The sequence below is a fragment of the Anser cygnoides genome, chromosome 8, assembly GCF_040182565.1.
Source record: "Anser cygnoides isolate HZ-2024a breed goose chromosome 8, Taihu_goose_T2T_genome, whole genome shotgun sequence".
Taxonomy (NCBI): domain Eukaryota; kingdom Metazoa; phylum Chordata; class Aves; order Anseriformes; family Anatidae; genus Anser; species Anser cygnoides.
This window is the reverse complement of record NC_089880.1, coordinates 33,903,201-33,924,710: the sequence shown is the minus strand read 5'-3', so window position 1 is coordinate 33,924,710 and position 21,510 is coordinate 33,903,201. Positions and strand designations below refer to the sequence as shown.

The following is a 21,510-nucleotide window of genomic DNA, read 5'->3' as shown; positions in this document are numbered from 1 at the left end:
AGAGCACCTCCAAAAGAGAAACTGGAATTTTACTCTAATTGATGTAGTAAACTAACTGCAGTGATGGGCACGAAAATGTGCCCAGATGGCAGCAATCACAGACTTACCCTTTACAGATGAAAAAGGGGACCCTGCTCAGTCTCTTGGTAATACTACCGTGCTTATGCGGTCGAGGAACCGTACCCCACCATTTCTTAAAAACGAGTTAGCCGACAACACCTCCTAAGCACGCCTCTATTACCTGAATTCCAAGCACTGAAAATCTAGAAGGCTGCAACGTCTAAAGACTCTACAGCCACACAAACCACAGGCAAAAGCTCCAAAACTATAACAAACTGTCCCTAACCCTGAAAAAGACTACCCCTTACAGGCCTACTGCTGCTCTTTTCAGACACATGCTTACACAGGGAGCTTCGATGATACTTATCTCCTAAACCCTGCTCCATCACTTTGCCACCAAGGTTGTAACTTTGATAATATTTGACGTATAATATTTGACATACAGCATACAGGCAAAGACTCAAGTAAGCCCCGCAATTCGGCAAAAATCATAAGGGACCCAAAACCACAAAGTAAACACACAAAGTAGCACTGCCATCCTATCCGTAAACATGCTATAACAATTACTCACCTGAAGAAGAGCTGCATGCAATACAGGCACCTATTACTAGATTGGTTTACTCTAACAGATCCTACCAGTTGTTACCTCACAAAGATGGGCGTACCGGTCTCTACTTGGAAACGCATCAGTCCATAGACTCTTAACCACCTAAAGAAACCTCCAACTCACTGAAGGAAAAACAAAGCATCTACTCTAAAGTGCAGCCCAAGCAGAATGAGCTCTCTGATGGGATGCCTGTGACTCAATGACCACTAGGCCCTCCCTGGAACCCAAAGCCAATCACCTGGGAAAGGGGAGGGGCAAAACACAAGAAAGGAGAAAGAAGAGAAGCAGCAGCTGTAGTTTATTTTTTTTTTTGCTTCAGCTTTGATTATTGAAAGCTTTTCTCCTCTACAACTCCTGTCTCAGGAACCAAACAGCATTCCAGTGACCTGCTTTGCTCCTTTTCCAAAGACTATCACAGCCCACCTTGCCTGTGGCACATGATAAGCAGAAGAGAAAGCAACCACAGCAGCAAAAGCCACGGCACCCTTAGGACAGTTACTCTCATCCCCTCCTTTACCTCAGCTGCTTACCTACCCCACATGGCAGATGCTTCCACCCATTTTCTGAAGCCACCTAGAGCACCTCTAAAAGAGAAACTGGAATTTTACTCTATTTGATGTAGTTAAAAAAAACTGCAGCGACAACCACAACCCAAAAATAACAGCTACCTCTGTTCGTCACTCACCAGAGTCACTCCAGAGGTAGCTCGGGTCGTGACGTCCTGTACTGCACACTGCGTTTCAGCCTGAACAAAGGAAAACACAGTCAGAAGATAAACATTCAGCTGACAGCATTAGCACCCATCCCTCAACAACAGAAGTCACCCCATATTTAATGTTTTCATTTCAAAACAGCAGTCCACTTCCCTCTGTACCTGCAAGTTAGATCCAAGCTCGAAATGAATGGCCACCATCACCCATGTGCCACCTGGGAACACAGAAGGACAAAATGACCACTGTGCTTGCAAGCGACCACCTGCCACACTGCTCCTCTGTCCCAGCCAGCCTCACCTCAGACCCTCAGAGGGAAACACCTGAACGTCTTCCCCTGTGGTGGTTTTACAGGGGTAGGCGACCGAGCTCCACCAAAACCGCTCTCTCACTCTCCCTCCTCAGAGAAGGACAAGGAGAAAATACAAGGAGAAAATACAAGGAAAAAGGGCTCAAGGGTTGAGATAAGGACGAGGAGATTACACAGTAAATATCGTGATAGGCAAAACACACTCAGCATAGAAAGATAGAAAGATTTATTGCTTATTACTACACAATGTAGAGAAGCGAGAAACAAACGAAAGCAACCAAAAGCACCTTCCCCCCCAACCACCCTCTTCCACCTTCTCCCCCCCAGCGGTGCAGGTGATCGGTGTTTATGGTCAGTCTATAGCGCTTCTTTGCCACCACTCCTTCTCGGACGCCCTCATCCCCTGTGCTGTGGGGTTCCTCCCACAGGATGCAGTCCTTGGTCAACTGATCTGGCATGGCCTTCCCACAGGCAGCAGCTCTTCCAGAACTGTTCCAGATGTAGGTCCATACCACGGGGTCCATCCCTCAGGAGCAAACTGCTCCAACCTGGGTCCCCCACGGGCAGCAGCTCCTGCTAGCTCACCTGCTCCTGCGTGGTCCCCTCTCCACGGTCTACAGGTCCGGCCCGGAATCTGCTCCGGCAAGGGTCTTCCACAGGCCGCAGCCTCCATCAGTGCAGGTCCACCTGCTCCACCGTGGCCTCCTCCACCAGCTGCAGCATGGAACCCTGCTCCACCGTGGTACTCCGTGGGCTGCAGGGGGACAGCCTGCTTCACCATGGTCCTCGCCACAGGCCGCAGGGGACTTCTGCTCCGGCACCTGGAGTACCTCTCCCCCTCCTTCTTCACTGACCTTGGCGCCTGCAAGGCTGTTCCTCACTCCTCTTGCTCTCCCAGCTGCTGCATGGACCAGCGTGGTTTTTTTTTTTTTTTTCCTGTCTTAAATATGCTCTCACAGACGCGCAAACAACATCACTTATTGGCTCCGCTCAGCAGCGGGGCCCTTACCTAACATGGGGCAGCTTCTAGATTCTTCGCACAGAAGCCACTCCTAGAGCTCCCTGCTACCAAAACCTTGCCACATAAACCCCCCACGTCCCTTCACTTCGGTTAAGGGACGACCAGGCTGACAACACGCTCGCCTTCCCTCACTGCTCCGTGACACGGGGATTTCCCTGTCCAAGACTGCACCAAGCACCTGCAGAGACGAGAGAAAAGCACACCCTGAGGCACCTCACAGCCACAGCGTACCTGCTGCAATACCTCTCTCTTCCCAGTTGCTTTACTTCAGCTGCTCGTTAGCTCGATCTAAGATAAATGTGCCCGGGCGGCGCCGCGCCAAAATGTGCCCGGGCGGCGCCGCGCCAAAATGTGCCCGGGCGGCGCCGCGCCAAAATGTGCCCGGGCGGCGCCGCGCCAAAATGTGCCCGGGCGGCGCCGCGCCAAAATGTGCCCGGGCGGCGCCGCGCCAAAATGTGCCCGGGCGGCGCCGCGCCAAAATGTGCCCGGGCGGCGCCGCGCCAAAATGTGCCCGGGCGGCGCCGCGCCAAAATGTGCCCGGGCGGCGCCGCGCCAAAATGTGCCCGGGCGGCGCCGCGCCAAAATGTGCCCGGGCGGCGCCGCGCCAAAATGTGCCCGGGCGGCGCCGCGCCAAAATGTGCCCGGGCGGCGCCGCGCCAAAATGTGCCCGGGCGGCGCCGCGCCAAAATGTGCCCGGGCGGCGCCGCGCCAAAATGTGCCCGGGCGGCGCCGCGCCAAAATGTGCCCGGGCGGCGCCGCGCCAAAATGTGCCCGGGCGGCGCCGCGCCAAAATGTGCCCGGGCGGCGCCGCGCCAAAATGTGCCCGGGCGGCGCCGCGCCAAAATGTGCCCGGGCGGCGCCGCGCCAAAATGTGCCCGGGCGGCGCCGCGCCAAAATGTGCCCGGGCGGCGCCGCGCCAAAATGTGCCCGGGCGGCGCCGCGCCAAAATGTGCCCGGGCGGCGCCGCGCCAAAATGTGCCCGGGCGGCGCCGCGCCAAAATGTGCCCGGGCGGCGCCGCGCCAAAATGTGCCCGGGCGGCGCCGCGCCAAAATGTGCCCGGGCGGCGCCGCGCCAAAATGTGCCCGGGCGGCGCCGCGCCAAAATGTGCCCGGGCGGCGCCGCGCCAAAATGTGCCCGGGCGGCGCCGCGCCAAAATGTGCCCGGGCGGCGCCGCGCCAAAATGTGCCCGGGCGGCGCCGCGCCAAAATGTGCCCGGGCGGCGCCGCGCCAAAATGTGCCCGGGCGGCGCCGCGCCAAAATGTGCCCGGGCGGCGCCGCGCCAAAATGTGCCCGGGCGGCGCCGCGCCAAAATGTGCCCGGGCGGCGCCGCGCCAAAATGTGCCCGGGCGGCGCCGCGCCAAAATGTGCCCGGGCGGCGCCGCGCCAAAATGTGCCCGGGCGGCGCCGCGCCAAAATGTGCCCGGGCGGCGCCGCGCCAAAATGTGCCCGGGCGGCGCCGCGCCAAAATGTGCCCGGGCGGCGCCGCGCCAAAATGTGCCCGGGCGGCGCCGCGCCAAAATGTGCCCGGGCGGCGCCGCGCCAAAATGTGCCCGGGCGGCGCCGCGCCAAAATGTGCCCGGGCGGCGCCGCGCCAAAATGTGCCCGGGCGGCGCCGCGCCAAAATGTGCCCGGGCGGCGCCGCGCCAAAATGTGCCCGGGCGGCGCCGCGCCAAAATGTGCCCGGGCGGCGCCGCGCCAAAATGTGCCCGGGCGGCGCCGCGCCAAAATGTGCCCGGGCGGCGCCGCGCCAAAATGTGCCCGGGCGGCGCCGCGCCAAAATGTGCCCGGGCGGCGCCGCGCCAAAATGTGCCCGGGCGGCGCCGCGCCAAAATGTGCCCGGGCGGCGCCGCGCCAAAATGTGCCCGGGCGGCGCCGATCACAGACGTACCCTTTACAGATGAAAAAGGTAACTCTGATACGACCCTGCTCAGTCTCTTGGTAATACTGCGCCTACGTGGTCAAGCCTCTTGTAGTGTGTAATCAAGCTCTTTTTAGTCCTCTGGAGAGTTACACAAGTGCCTTCATACGTCTAGAGATTCAAATATAACCCAAAAACACAAGTGGATCCCACCATCCCAAAAACAAGTGAGCCAGCAGCCTCTGCTAAATATCCCTCTAGTAAGTGATTTCCAAGCACTTAAAATCTAGAAATCCATAGACTCCAACCTGCCCAAAGAACCCTGCAACTGACTGAAGGAAAAACAAAGCACTTACCCCAAAGAGGAGCCCAGGCACAATGAACTCTCTAATGGCATACCTGGGGCTCATATACCATTTGGCCCCGCCCAGCACCCAAACCCAATCACCTGGGAAAGGGGAGGTGGTAAAGCACAAGAAAGTAAAAAGAGCACAAGCAGCACAGCAGCTGTGGGGTTTTTTTTGGTGTTTTTTTTAGTTTTGTATTTGGTTTGTTTTTTGTTTTTCTTTTTCTTTTTTTTTTCTTTAATCTGGTTTAGCTCAATAGCATGCAGACTGCAGACAAGAGAACTGGGGTGATTCTAGAAGCAACAATACCCATGCTTTTGCTGCAGCTTTGAATATTGAAAGGACAATATGACCAAGCAAGTAACTGAAATTTTTTCACCTAGAATTAGCTCAAACCTTTATTTATATAGAAAGAAAAATCTGGGAGCATAACAGATTACATGCAAAAAAAAAAATCAATTCCATGTAATAACATCACTCGCAGGAAAAATCACGTACTTGAGTAGGCTATCTGAAAACCAAAAGGCTATGCTGATGGGTCAAAACACACTACAGGACAATGGAGCCTGGCCCTCTGCTGCACCAACTTAAAACTCATCCCTACACTCACCAAGGTGCAACCCCAGCCCAAACACAGACACACCATTTCAGCCTCAACACAGTTTTGGAAACTGCTGGAAAGCAGGCTTCAACCTCAGCGAGGCGTGCTCAGGCTACACGGGATGGGGCTTCAGGCACCGCTTCACCTACTGAAGAAGACCACCATCAGGAGCTGCCACGCCAGACGACCTTTTTCCTCTGAAACACCTTTCTCAGGAACCAAACAGCATTCCAGTGACCTGCTTCGCTCCTATTCTAAAGACTATCACAGCCCACCTTGCCTGTGGCACCTGATAAGCAGAAGAGAAAGCAACCACAGCAATAAAAGCCACTGCACCCTCAGGACAGTTACTCTCATCCCCTCCTTTACCTCAGCCGCTTACCTACCCCACACGGCAGATGCTTCCACCCGTTCTCTGAAGCTACCTACAGCACCTCTAAAAGAGAAAACTGGAATTTACTCTATTTGATGTAGTAAAATAAGTGCAGCGACAACCGCACCCCAAAAATAACACCTACCTCTGTTCATCACTCACCAGAGTCACTCCAGAGGTAGCTCGGGTCGTGACGTCCTGTACTGCACACTGCGTTTCAGCCTGAACAAAGGAAAACACAGTCAGAAGATAAACATTCAGCTGACAGCATTAGCACCCATCCCTCAACAACAGAAGTCACCCCATATTTAATGTTTTCATTTCAAAACAGCAGTCCACTTGCCTCTGTACCTGCAAGTTAGATCCAAGCTCGAAAGGAACGGCCACCATCACCCATGCCACCTGGGAACACAGAAGGACAAAATGACCGCTGTGCTTGCAAGCCACCACCTGCCACATTGCTCCTCTGTCCCAAACAGCCTCACCTCAGACCCTCAGAGGGAAACACCTGAATGTCTTCCCTTTGCTTCAGATCAGGGATCACCAGGCTGATAAAACTCTCACCTTCCCTCATTGTTCTGTGACACGGGCATTTCCCTGTCCAAGACTGCATGAAGCCCCTGCAGAGACGAGAGAAAAGCACACCCTGAGGCACCTCACAGCCACAGCGTACCTGCTGCAATACCTCTCTCTTCCCAGCTCCTTTACTTCAGCTGCTCACCAGCTCGAACTGAGATTCTTCGCTCACAGCGCCGCGGCAAACTCTGCCCGGGCCACACAACACACACGGCACAAGCTACATTGTTTAATGTTATAAGCGAGACCACGCAATTTTCTGGTCTATCGAAGATAATTTATTTATTAAGTAAGCAGGTACAAGCAAAACAGCGCTGGGCGGCTGGGGAGTCTCCGCTCCATCACAGCACGCAACTTTCCCTTTTCAGTGTCGCCGTTTTATAGCATCCAAGTTCGGCTTGTCAGCATCCAAGTTCGGCTTGTCAGGACTTGTTGAATCTTCTGAAGCTGTGCAGTTCGTTCTGTTTCTTTCAATGACCATGCGTTGTGCTCGTGTTCAAGGGTAGTAAAGCAGCAAACAGTATTTCACAGAGTCTTTGTTTTACCAAGGACGTTTATCCAACACCCCCTCCCCACTATCTACTTGCTTAGTCTTCCCCCTCAACAAGGTCGTAAATTGCAAAACCTTGTCTTCTCAGCAGATTCTCTGAATTCTTTTTAAAGACAATGAACAAACACCTGCTAATTTATCACAATCCCTCCTTTTTCTTTTTCTAACATATTTTGTTCATTGATGAATTTTTGAAGCACTTGTTTGCTCAATATTAAAGTTGCTGCGTCATCCTCCTCCTGTTCAAGAGATTCATATTTCGCACACACAAGCATAAGTTGAGCTGCCTCTAATCGGTTTTTTACAATTGTGATTATTTGATTGAATATACGTGGTCCAAAAGTTAGTGTAAATATGAGCAGCAACAAAGGTCCTGCTATAGCTGATAGCAGTGTAGTGAGCCAAGGTGAGTAATTAAACCAGGATTCGTACCAGTTTCGGTGGGCTTCATTCTCCCTTTTTCGTTTTTCTAGCCCTTCTCTCAATTTAGTCATTGTATCCCTCACCACTCCAGTATGATCAGCATATACACAACACTCCTCTCGTAGGGCTGCACACAATGCTCCTTATTGTAGAAAAATCAGATCTAATCCCCTACGATTTTGTAGTACTACTTCAGATAAGGATCGCACAGATTTCTCTAAAGCTTATATAGATTGCTCGATACGGGCCAAATCCTCATCTACAGCAATGCGTAACGAGGTAAATTCTTGGCTTTGTTTTACCAGAGAGGTAATTCCAGTTCCGGCTCCTGCAGCCCCCAGAATCATCAGAGTGGCTAAAGTAAGAGCCGTAATAGGCTCTCTCTTCCTTAAGTGGTTTTTTGCCATAGCATGTTGGATGTACATATACTCCTCAGAATGGTAAAGAATCCTTGGGATAATTACTACCTGTACACAGAAATCATGAGACGAGTTGAACAATTTCAAAGATAACATGGAGTCACCCCCAGAGACGAACATACCCATCTGGTGTTATCTGCTGGTATTAACCATTTTTCTTTGTCTAATTGTGTAACATTTTCTGTAATATTGCATAGATGGAACTTCTCACCAGGGACCGTGCCTACGCATCTGCCATTCCCAGTTACTTCCGTTAACGTTATTGCTACATCCCTTCCCCAATTGCATTGAGGGGGATCGGTTTTGTTTGAACGGGTGGTCTCTCCCAGATCCCCAATGGCGTCGTAATATGGGGGCCTTATATCAAGACATAACCAGCAAGGTCTAGGCACGTCTGGATTTGTTTGATTCAACAACTGATAACTAGCATTCACGATTCTCCATATGTTATTCCCGGTCACCCCTTCATTTCTAATCCCGTACTCCGGGTTTACTGATTTATTAGCAACCTCCAGTGGTTTAGGGCTATTAGGAGTGTCCTGGTTCCAGTTAGGACAGAGTTAATTTTTCCTCATAGTAGCTGGTAGGGTGCTATGTTTTGGATTAGGATGAGAAGAGCGCTGATAACATGCTGATGTTTTAATTGTTGCAGAGCAGTGTTTACACCAGGCCAAGGACTTTTCGGCTTCTCGCTCTGTCCTGCCAGCGAGCAGGCTAGGGGTGCAGCAGGAGCTGGGAGGGGACAGACCCTGGACAGCTGACCCAAACTGGCCAAAGGGGTATTCCATACCATCTGACGTCATGCTAAACAATATATAGGGGTGGCTGGCCGGGGTGGGGGGCCGGCTGCTCGGGGATAGGCTGGGCATCGGTCAGCGGGTGGTGAGCAATTGCATTGTGCATCACTTGTTTCTTACACATTATTATTATTAATACTATTATCATTATCACTATTATTACTATTGTTATTATTATATTCCTGTCTTAATAAACTGTCTTTATCTCAACTCACAGGCTTCACTTTCCCGTTTCTCTCCCCCATCCCAGAGAGGGAGGGGGGAGGGTGAGCGAACGGCTGTGTGGTGTTTAGCTGCCAGCCGGGTTAAACCACAACAAGGAGTTAGCATTCTAAAAGCTTGTGTAGGCTGAATCCTCAAAACACTCCCCGACAGTTTCTGATTTCGTCCCACCCGTTGGGGACTCTTCGTCTCTTCCTTCTTTATATAGATGATGCCTCCCCTATCAGTCCCCCAGCAGTAGTTATCTGCTGAACAACATGGTGATCTTCCCATCTAATCAGGCTCCATTTAAAAGGTTTGTGAGGGTGCGCAGACCCAGGAACAGTGTAAACAATCGTACCCATTACTATGTATCGCAAAAAAAAAAAAAATGGCTAGGGCCCATTTTTCAGAGTTCTTTACCTGGCCACGTAATTCCCCACCGTTTCACTCTCTGCCTCGCCTGTCGGTTCGGTTGCAGCGAACTACAAGGTGCAGGTTCTTCTCGGCAGCAGCAGTGTTCTTCAGGGGAGTTTTTCAGGTAACCGCGACCTTTTTCTGATCAAACAGGGTCCCCTCTCCTCCTTTTTACGATACATAGACAGTTAGACCATACTTATCGAGTTCGTTTCAACGTGAGCTTTAAGTCATCAGGGCCTGCGACCGCTTCCCATTCGCTTTTCTGGATCGGTCCTTTCACGCCACTGGCATGCGTTCACCCCTTCTCAGCCGTCCGGATAGCCGTCTCTGTGATAAGTAAAACAACATAGGGGCCTCCCCACCGTGGTGTTAAAGACATTTCTTTCCATGTCTTAATTAGAACCCTATCTCCAGGTGGTATCCTATGGATTGCTATATCTAGCCACCAAGCCTTTCGCTTGCAACTCCCTCTGTCGGTTCATAAGCTGTATTAAATAAGGTTTTAATTGGATATCCTGTACCTGGGGATCAGATGGCATCTCTAAATCATAAGGCATACCATACAGCCTTTCAAAAGGTGAGATTCCGACATCGGCTCGGGGCTATGTCCGGATATTCAATAGTGCAAGCGGTAAACATTTCACCCAGGAGGTCTTAGTCTCTATCATAAGCTTTACTAGTTGCTTTTTAATTTCACCATTCATTCGTTCTACCTTTCCCGAACTCTGAGGATGCCAGGGAGTGTGATATTCCCATTTAATTCCCAGAGCCTTCATCGTGTCTCGGGATACCTTTGACACAAAGTGTGGGCCTCGATCAGAGTCAATTGCTTCTATTACCCCGTATCTGGGTATGATGCTTTCTAATAATATCTTTACCATGGTTTGAGCTGTGGCCCTTGCCGTAGGGAATGCTTCAACAAAGTTTGTGAGGTGGCCTACAATAACTAATAAGTATCTATATCGCCCCGTTTTCGGAAGTTCAGTAAAATCTAATTGAATCTTTGCAAAAGGTCGATGTGCCAATTCTCGTCCTCCTCCCGGGACCCTTTTTCTCATGTGTTGAGCATTTACCCTCCAACAAGTTACGCAATCATTTACAATCCTCTTTGCTATATTATAAATCCCTATACACATATAATATGTGGCAAATTGATCCACCAACACCTGAGTACCCCAGTGCGTCTGTTCATGAAATCTCCGTAGCACCCTCATAGCTACTGATTTTGGTAACACTTCCCGTCCATCAGGCAGTACCCATTTCCCTTTATCGTTTGTTTTTTTTTTTTTGGAACCCCCATTTGTGTCATCTTGTCTTCTTCTGTAATAGTGAAACAGAGTAAAGGGAGGGGAATGGGTCCATTCGACCACAGGGAGTTAGTCGGCCTGCACTTGTAGCAGTTTTTATAAGGCGGGCTTTCTTCCTCAGAACAATTGCATTCAATCCCATCAACTCCCCATTCACTCCAGCAATCATAACATGGAAATTCCTTTAAGTCTTTCCCACAGTATTAAGTATTATATTAAGCACTATTATATATTATGTTATTAATTATTATATTAATTATTATATATTAACTATTAAGTATAAGTATTATTTCCCACAGTCTGGGCAATCTTCCTTCGTTCTTATAATTCTTCTACTCATTAATGCTGCCCTTTTTGCCTCCTGATCTGCTAGATTATTACCCCTAACCTGAGGGGTGAGGCCTTTTTGATGCCCTTTTATATGTACTACGGCAATTTCTTTGGGCTCTCTGATAGCTTGTAAAACCTGGGTAATCAATTCCTGATGTATTAAACCCTTTCCTTGTGAATTGATGAGCCCCCTTTCTTCCCATATTTTACACAAATGTATGTACTACCCCATAAGCATATTTTGAATCTGTATATATTGTACCGCTTTTATTTTTCAGCAATTTTAGGGCCCGCAATATGGCATATAGCTCGCAAGTTTGGGTGTACCAGCTAGGACTCAAAGGTCCAGATTCCACTATCTCAAAAGTTTTCCCATTTACTAACGGGAAGGTTTACTACCTTCCCTGGGGCACCTGATAAGCAGAAGAGAAAGCAACCACAGCAATAAAAGCCACTGCACCCTCAGGACAGTTACTCTCATCCCCTCCTTTACCTCAGCCGCTTACCTACCCCACACGGCAGATGCTTCCACCCGTTCTCTGAAGCTACCTAGAGCACCCCTAAAAGAGAAAACTGGAATTTACTCTATTTGATGTAGTAAAGTAAGTGCAGCGACAACCACACCGCAAAAATAACACCTACCTCTGTTCATCACTCACCAGCGTCACTCCAGAGGTAGCTCGGGTCGTGACGTCCTGTACTGCACACTGCGTTTCAGCCTGAACAAAGGAAAACACAATCAGAAGACAAACATTCAGCTGACAGCATTAGCACCCATCCCTCAACAACAGAAGTGACCCCATATTTAATGTTTTCGTTTCAAAACAACAGTCCACTTGCCTCTGTACCTGCAAGTTAGATCCAAGCTCGAAAGGAACGGCCACCATCACCCATGCCACCTGGGAACACAGAAGGACAAAATGACCACTGTGCTTGCAAGCCTCCACCTGCCACATTGCTCCTCTGTCCCAAACAGCCTCACCTCAGACCCTCAGAGGGAAACACCTGAATGTCTTCCCTTTGCTTCAGATCAGGGATCACCAGGCTGATAGAACTCTCACCTTCCCTCACTGCTCCGTGACACAGGGATTTCCCTATCCAAGACTGCACGAAGCCCCTGCAGAGACAAGAGAAAAGCACACCCTGAGGCACCTCACAGCCACAGCGTACCTGCTGCAATACCTCTCTCTTCCCAGCTCCTTTACTTCAGCTGCTCACCAGCTCGAACTGAGATTCTTCGCTCACAGCGCCGCGGCAAACTCTGCCCGGGCCACGCAACACACACTGCACAAGCTACGTTGTTTAAGACACACGAGCTGGAACATTCCTGCCCAACAACCAGTGGCATCGCACAGGAAGGATGCCGCACGCTCCTAGAAACCAAACCTACCAGTCCTGAACAGCTCCCCTACCAGACAGTTCCCCACCTCCTCCTGCCAACCATGCTCAGCACACACACTATTTGGCCTTAAAAAAAAAAAAAGTAATAACATACACACACAAAAAAAACTACTGAGCTCCACAAATGCCAAAAAGCCATGCACACACAGCAGCCCCTGCAGGGGTATTCACAGACTTACCCTTTACAGATGAAAAAGGTAACTCTGATACGACCCTGCTCAGTCTCTTGGTAATACTGCGCCTATGTGGTCAAGCCTCTTGCAGTGTGTAATCAAGCTCTTTTTAGTCCTCTGGAGAGTTACACAAGTGGCTTCATACGTCTAGAGATTCAAATATAACCCAAAACCACAAGTGGATCCCACCATCCCAAAAACAAGTGAGCCAGCAACCTCTGCTAAATATCCCTCTAGTGATTTCCAAGCACTTAAAATCTAGAAATCCATGGACTCCAACCTGCCCAAAGAACCCTGCAACTGACTGAAGGAAAAACAAAGCACTTACCCCAAAGAGCAGCCCAGGCACAATGAACTCCCTAATGGCATACCTGGGGCTCATATACCATTTGGCCCCGCCCAGCACCCAAACCCAATCACCTGGGAAAGGGGAGGGGCAAAGCACAAGAAAGTAGAAAGAGCACAAGCAGCACAGCAGCTGTGGGGGTTTTTTTGGTGTTTTTTTTAGTTTTGTATTTTGTTTGTTTGTTTTTTGTTTTTCTTTTTTTTTTCTTTAATCTGGTTTAGCTCAATAGCATGCAGACTGCAGACAAGAGAACTGGGGTGATTCTAGAAGCAACAATACCCATGCTTTTGCTGCAGCTTTGAATATTGAAAGGACAATATGACCAAGCAAGTAACTGAAATTTTTTCTGCTGGAATTAGTTCAAACCTTTATTTATATACAAAGAAAAATCTGGGAGCATAACAGATTACATGCCAAAAAAAAATCAATTCCATGTAATAACATCACTCGCAGCATAAATCACGTACTTGAGTAGGCTATCTGAAAACCAAAAGGCTATGCTGATGGGTCAAAACACACTACAGGACAATGGAGCCTGGCCCTCTGCTGCACCAGCTTAAATCCTATCCCTACACTCACCAAGGTGCAACCCCAACCCAAACACAGACACACCATTTCAGCCTCAACACAGTTTTGGAAACTGCTGGAAAGCAGGCTTCATCCTCAGCGAGGCGTGCTCAGGCTCCACGGCATGGGGCTTCAGGCACCGCTTCACCTACTGAAGCAGACCACCATCAGGAGCTGCCACGCCAGACCACCTTTTTCCTCTGAAACACCTTTCTCAGGAACCAAACAGCATTCCAGTGACCTGCTTTGCTCCTTTTCCAAAGACTACCACAGTCCGCCTTGCCTCTGGCACCTGATAAGCAGAAGAGAAAGAAACCACAGCAGCACAAGCCACAGCACCCTCAGGACAGTTACTCTCATCCCCTCCTTTACCTCAGCTGCTTACCTACCCCACATGGCAGATGCTTCCACCCATTCTCTGAAGCCACCTAGAGCACCTCCAAAAGAGAAACTGGAATTTTACTCTAATTGATGTAGTACACTAACTGCAGTGATGGGCACGAAAATGTGCCCAGATGGCAGCAATCACAGACTTACCCTTTACAGATGAAAAAGGGGACCCTGCTCAGTCTCTTGGTAATACTACCGTGCTTATGCGGTCGAGGAACCGTACCCCACCATTTCTTAAAAACGAGTTAGCCGACAACACCTCCTAAGCACGCCTCTATTACCTGAATTCCAAGCACTGAAAATCTAGAAGGCTGCAACGTCTAAAGACTCTACAGCCACACAAACCACAGGCAAAAGCTCCAAAACTATAACAAACTGTCCCTAACCCCTTACAGGCCTACTGCTGCTCTTTTCAGACACATGCTTACACAGGGAGCTTCGATGATACTTATCTCCTAAACCCTGCTCCATCACTTTGCCACCAAGGTTGTAACTTTGATAATATTTGACGTATAATATTTGACATACAGGCAAAGACTCACAAGTAAGCCCCGCAATTCGGCAAAAATCATAAGGGACCCAGAACCACAAAGTAAACACACAAAGTAACACTGCCATCCTATCCGTAAACATGCTATAACAATTACTCACCTGAAGAAGAGCTGCATGCAATACAGGCACCTATTACTAGATTGGTTTACTCTAACAGATCCTACTAGTTGTTACCTCACAAAGATGGGCGTACCGGTCTCTACTTGGAAACGCATCAGTCCATAGACTCTTAACCACCTAAAGAAACCTCCAACTCACTGAAGGAAAAACAAAGCATCTACTCTAAAGGGCAGCCCAGGCAGAATGAGCTCTCTGATGGGATGCCTGTGACTCAATGACCACTAGGCCCTCCCTGGAACCCAAAGCCAATCACCTGGGAAAGGGGAGGGGCAAAACACAAGAAAGGAGAAAGAGGAGAAGCAGCAGCTGTGGTTTATTTTTTTTTTGCTTCAGCTTTGATTATTGAAAGCTTTTCTCCTCTACAACTCCTGTCTCAGGAACCAAACAGCATTCCAGTGACCTGCTTTGCTCCTATTCCAAAGACTATCACAGCCCACCTTGCCTGTGGCACCTGATAAGCAGAAGAGAAAGCAACCACAGCAGCAAAAGCCACAGCACCCTCAGGACAGTTACCCTCATCCCCTCCTTTACCTCAGCTGCTTACCTACCCCACACGGCAGATGCTTCCACCCGTTCTCTGAAGCCACCTAGAGCACCTCCAAAAGAGAAACTGGAATTTTACTCTATTTGATATAGTTAAAAAAACTGCAGTGACAACCACAACCCAAAAATAACAGCTACCTCTGTTCATCACTCACCAGCGTCACTCCAGAGGTAGCTCGGGTCGTGACGTCCTGTACTGCACACTGCGTTTCAGCCTGAACAAAGGAAAACACAGTCAGACGATAAACATTCAGCTGACAGCATTAGCACCCATCCCTCAACAACAGAAGTGACCCCATATTTAATGTTTTCGTTTCAAAACAGCAGTCCACTTGCCTCTGTACCTGCAAGTTAGATCCAAGCTCGAAAGGAACGGCCACCATCACCCATGCCACCTGGGAACACAGAAGGACAAAATGACCACTGTGCTTCCAAGCGACCACCTGCCACTCTGCTCCTCTGTCCCAAACAGCCTCACCTCAGACCCTCAGAGGGAAACACCTGAATGTCTTCCCTTCGCTTCAGATCAGGGATCACCAGGCTGATAGAACTCTCACCTTCCCTCATTGTTCTGTGACACGGGCATTTTCCCGTCCAAGACTTCATGAAGCCCCTGCAGAGACAAGAGAAAAGCACACCCTGAGGCACCTCACAGCCACAGCGTACCTGCTGCAATACCTCTCTCTTCCCAGCTCCTTTACTTCAGCTGCTCACCAGCTCGAACTGAGATTCTTCGCTCACAGCGCCGCGGCAAACTCTGCCCAGGCCACACAACACACCCTGCACAAGCTACATTGTTTAAGACACACGAGCTGGAACATTCCTGCCCAACAATCAGCGGCATCGCACAGGAAGGATGCCACACACTCCTAGAAACCAAACCTACCAGTCCTGAACAGCTCCCCTGCCAGACAATTCCCCACCTCCTCCTGCCAACCACGCTCAGCACACACACTATTTGGCTCTCAAAAGAAAAAAAAAAAAGAACATACACACACAAAAAAAACTACTGAGCTCCACAAATGCCAAAAAGCCATGTACACACAGCAGCCCCAGCAGGGGTATTCACAGACTTACCCTTTACAGATGAAAAAGGTAACTCTGATACGACCCTGCTCAGTCTCTTGGTAATACTGCGCCTACGTGGTCAAGCCTCTTGCAGTGTGTAATCAAGCTCTTTTTAGTCCTCTGGAGAGTTACACAAGTGCCTTCATACGTCTAGAGATGCAAATATAACCCAAAAACACAAGTGGATCCCACCATCCCAAAAACAAGTGAGCCAGCAACCTCTGCTAAATATCCCTCTAGTAAGTGATTTCCAAGCACTTAAAATCTAGAAATCCATAGACTCCAACCTGCCCAAAGAACCCTGCAACTGACTGAAGGAAAAACAAAGCACTTACCCCAAAGAGGAGCCCAGGCACAATGAACTCCCTAATGGCATACCTGGGGCTCATATACCATTTGGCCCCGCCCAGCACCCAAACCCAATCACCTGGGAAAGGGGAGGGGCAAAGCACAAGAAAGTAGAAAGAGAGCACAAGCAGCAGCAGCTATGTTTTTGTTTGTTTGTTTGTTTTTTCTGGCCTAGCTCAATAGCATGCAGACTGCAGACAAGAGAACTGGGGTGTTTCTAGAAGCAACAATACCCATGCTTTTGCTGCAGCTTTGAATATTGAAAGGACAGTATGACCAAGCAAGTAACTGAAGTTTTTTTCAACTGCAAGCAGCTCAAACCGTTGTTTTTATACAGGAAGAAAAATCTAGGAGCATAACAGATTACACACCAGAAAAAAAGATCAATTCCATGTAATAACATCACTCGCAGCATAAATCACGTACTTGAGTAGGCTATCTGAAAACCAAAAGGCTATGCTGATGGGTCAAAACACACTACAGGACAATGGAGCCTGGCCCTCTGCTGCACCAGCTTAAATCCTATCCCTACACTCACCAAGGTGCAACCCCAACCCAAACACAGACACACCATTTCAGGCTACACGGGATGGGGCTTCAGGCACCGCTTCACCTACTGAAGCAGACCACCATCGGGATCTGCCACGCCAGACCACCTTTTTCCTCTGAAACACCTTTCTCAGGAACCAAACAGCATTCCAGTGACCTGCTTTGCTCCTATTCTAAAGACTATCACAGCCCACCTTGCCTGGGGCACCTGATAAGCAGAAGAGAAAGCAACCACAGCAGCAAAAGCCACAGCACCCCTAGGACAGTTACTCTCAACCGCTCTTTTACTTCACCCACTCACCTAACCCCCGAGGCAGATGTTTCCATCTGCTCTCAAGCCACCTAGAGCACCTCTAAAAGGCAAAATGGATTTTTATTCTACTTTTTGTAATAACTTAACTGCAGTGACAACCGCACCCCAAAAATAACTGCTACCTCTGTTCATTGCTCACCTTGCCTGAGGTAGCTCAGGTCGCAACGTCCTGTATTGCGCACTGCATTTCAGCTTGAACAAAGGAAAACACGGTCAAAAGATAAACATTCAGCTGCCAGCATTACCACCCACCCTTCAACACCACAGGTGACCCTATATTTAATTTTATCATTTCAAAAGAGCAGTCCACTTGCCTCTGTACCTGGAAAGTAGATCCAAGCTCAAACGTGGCCACCTGCAAGGCCGGGGGGGGGGGCATTTGGCAGCCACCTGCAAGGTGGGGGGGCACTTGGCGGCTTTGCTCTAACAGACCCTACTAGTTACCTCAAAAAGATGGGCTTACCGGTCTCAATTTGAAATGCATCAGTCCATAGGCTCTGACCCACCTAAAGAACCCTGCAACTGACTGAAGGAAAAACAAAGCCCCTACCGCCAAGGAGCAGCCCAGGCAGAATGCCTGCCCTAATCATGTGGAAAATGGGAGGGGCCGTGCATGAGAAGAGATAAAGAGAGCAGGAGGAACAGCAGCCCTGTTTTTGGTCTGGCTTAGGTCAACAGCGTGCAGAGTGCAGCACAGGCAATCAGCCTGTTTCTCCTGAAAGACTTACCTTAGCTTTGGTGAAGGAAACTGACCGGGCTGACAACCCTCTCACCTTTTTGCACCACTCCACAACATGGGGAATTCACCTCTCCACGGCTGCACGAGGGAACTGCAGAAACAAGACAAAGCACACCCTGAGGCACCTCATAACCACAGCCTACCTACCTACTGCAATACCTCTGCAATACTTATACCTCTCTTCCCAGCTGCTTTACCTCTGCTGCTCTCCATCTCCAAATCACATTCTTTTAACTGTCACACAGAGCGGTGGTCCTCCAGGTGCCATAGAGCAGCGCCATTATTTTTTTTCTTTTTTAATTTCAGAACAGCTTCCCTTCAAAACAGCTTTCCGCTTCCCTCTGGAAATGGACAGTAGGTCAAGCCAGTCACCGAGTTGCCAACGCAGAGCTTCACAGTTCCAGAAGGTGCTCTTTCATTCGACCGATTCCTCAGAAGTGTTACCTACCACTAGCAAAAGCAATAAACAGACTGCAAACAGGCACTGCCACATTTGACAAACTTCATGTTTTTAATTTTATCATTTCAAAACAGCAGTCCGCTTGCCTTTACATCTGAAAAGGCAGATCAAACCAATCACCAAGTTGCCGAACAAGAACTTGACAGTTCCAGAAAGTGCTGTTTCCTTTGACCGGCTCCTCCTAAGGTTTACCTACTGCTGGAAAAAAAGAAAAAAAGACTGTGCCAGCTGCCCTTAAGTACTCACCCAGAGCTTGAGTATTCGCCCAGAGACAGACCAGATGTCTTTCCCAAAAGAGTCAGGACAATGTATTATTGCACTGTTGGACCACCATGTTAGCTACCATCACTAATTGCCAGGCAGGACAGCTCCAGGCCAAACACACACGTAAAAAGGCACACTACAAACATCATGAACAAAACATGGGAAAAGAATTACTTTTCATGAATTACTTTTTCAAGAATTACTTTTACATGTCGTCTCAGGGAGGAAGTAACTGCCCTGAGCAACGTGCCCTTACCCACTAGGAAGCTGAGCGGCAATGTGAAAAACTACATTTCCCGGCATGCCTCGGAAACCAACATGGCCGGCAGGAAGCTCAAAACCCAAAGACCACAACTCCCGGCATGCTGCGGGGCACGAAGCCTGGCAGTTGCTACAGCGCATGCGCATCTCCTCCGTCTGCAGTACCTCCCTTCCGCCAGCAGGTGGGAGCAGAGAGCCACGCGTCACCGCAGCGCCTCTTCGCCTACAGCACCGCTCGCTGTTCGGCCACCAGGTGACACCAGGCGCCGCCGCGCCACCCCGCTCCATGCATGGGCGGAAACAGAACGGCAGGCACGGCTTCCCAGGCCGTCTGCTCGTTAAGGGAAGCGGCGGGAGCCGCGTGGAACACCACACAAGAACGGCAAGAAAAAGCACCCCGCTCCACTGGCACGGAGGAAGTAACTGCCCATCCTAAAAGGCCCCGTGCTGAGCGGCAACGTGAAACTACAGTTCGCAGCATGCTCTGGAAACCAATGTGGCCGATCAAAAGCCCGGAGCCCAAAGACCACAACTCCCGGCATGCTGTGGGGCAAGACGCTCCCAGCCACCTGACCCAGCTGACACCCCGCCCCAGAGTCAAACCCGTGCTTTCTGATCCGCCGCCTACTACCCCAGCCACGGATCCTGCAGGACCCAGCCGCCCCAACACCATTCCCTCCCCTCTGCCACGGACGCCCAGGCCCTCCCTCACCTGCTGCTCCGCAGCAGCCACAGCCTAGGTCATGCTCGCCAATCACTCCCTCTGCGCAGACCAGTCCCAGCACACCTGGCCCAGGGAGCAAACACAGCACAGGCCTACCCCCACCATTGCTGCCCTTGCCCCCCCCCCCGCCTGCAGCCTCCCCAGCAGGGTGGCCCCCACACCCAGGTCGCTTGTCTGTGTCCATTGGCTCCCCCATGGACAATAAACACGGGGCCAACACCCCAGCCCCTGCCCCCTCCACACCCAGGAACCTGCACCTAGCAGCACGGCCACAGCCACTTACAGTGTCCACAAACACAGAGGGCAGCACAAGCCAGAAAGCAAACTTTATTAAACTCTTACACAGGACTCCTGGGAGGGAGACTGCGGCAGAACTCCCTGCCCAGACATTCTCCCCTTCCCCTGGGGGGCTGCGGGGCTCAGGCATCCAGCAGGTCCATCCGTCCGTCTCAGCATCCATGCCCTGGGGAACAGCTGCCTCCTGCAGAAATGGGCTGTGAGGCACAGAAGGAGGAAGAAAAAGGAAAAGGGCACAAGTGGGATACAAGCAGCAAGAGAGGAACTGGGTGGACAGACAGACAGCAGGGCAGAGGGACAGAAGAACCACCGGGGGGGCAGGGAGCGGGACAGGGGTGATCAACGGGGTTGGACAGAGAGTCCAACAGAGGCACAATTGCGACAGCCAGGATGACCGAGAGTAATAGCAGTTTTACTGACATCAGACAGCATTAGTTTGGGATGAAATCAGAGTTTTGGTTTTTGGATCAGAGATGACTCTGTTGAACAGTCTCTGCCTTTCCAGTATTTGAAAGGAAAAGGCATGAGGATAAGCACACAAGTATGAAGCTATTATTACCAACAGAGATGCTGGAAGTAGGCTTCTCAATATCGCTTCTGGTACTTGTGGAGTAATTGCCTTAAGTAACTAGGCAAATTAAACTAATATTCACATTTTAAAGAAAATGTGCAGCATTGAAAAAGCTTTCAGGGTGGAGGGTAGCTGCGCTACCTAAGTGTTCCCTAGGCCTCCAACTTTACATGCTATTGCACTAGGGGAACTTGGTGTGCTGACTCTAAGGAACAGTACAGAGCATAGAGCAGAGTGGAGACACCACGGATAGGCTCTGTGATGAGACGGGGACCTGATGCTCTTATGCGCACCAAGACTGATAAGCTGCATGTTTACCATCCTTGTGAGAAAAATCTCAAATAATTTTCTTCAGACAGGATCTTCTGTGAAGCTATTTTATTCGTGATTGCAATGGCGGGCATCCTGTCAATCAGGAACGCATTTTAGTAAACAAATCATAACCTTTTATTCCCTATTACCCGACGCCTGATCACCTCCCCTGTTTCCTCATTGGCTAAGTACTACAGGTTCACAAGCTACTCGACGCTCCTCTATACCACGTATGTACAATTTTTGTGTTTTTTCAACCCTTTAATTTCTCCTTTCTTATGTTTTGAGAACTTTGTGATCTTTGTTTTACTGTTCTCACACTGCTCATCTTGTTTTTCTCAAGCTTCTACCTTATTTTGGAACAGTGAGGCCTTCTACTGTCCACTTATCTACAGGTGACCCATTCGGTGATAAACTGGAGCTGATTGATACAGCGGTGCACTAAGGGTTAAGAAGAAGGTTACTCACAGGCAGAGAGTGGTAACCAGGCTAGAATAAGAGAAAGTGGGAACCAGTAAGAAGTTGCTAGGCTCGGACGGGCCTATAGAGGGCTATGCATGATCAAAAGGAATGCACTAATCAGAAGTCTGTAACTACGCAC

The 21,510-nt window shown here is 49.8% G+C and overlaps 1 long non-coding RNA gene across 2 annotated transcripts; it reads right to left on the bottom strand.

Annotated features, from left to right (window-relative positions):
• Nucleotides 1–1,540: 1,540 nt before the first annotated feature.
• On the bottom strand, nt 1,541–17,705 carry LOC136791348 (uncharacterized). Of its 2 annotated transcripts, XR_010833148.1 has the most exons (5): nt 17,421–17,705; nt 6,051–6,508; nt 2,273–2,886; nt 1,678–1,777; nt 1,553–1,594 (listed from the first exon to the last, which is right to left on the bottom strand). It is a non-coding gene; the product is annotated as an uncharacterized lncRNA (long non-coding RNA). The 2 variants fall into 2 exon arrangements; XR_010833147.1 differs by lacking the exons at nt 6,051–6,508; nt 17,421–17,705 and having other exon boundaries at nt 1,541–1,594; nt 2,273–3,118.
• Between the last annotated feature and the right edge of the window lie 3,805 nt (nt 17,706–21,510).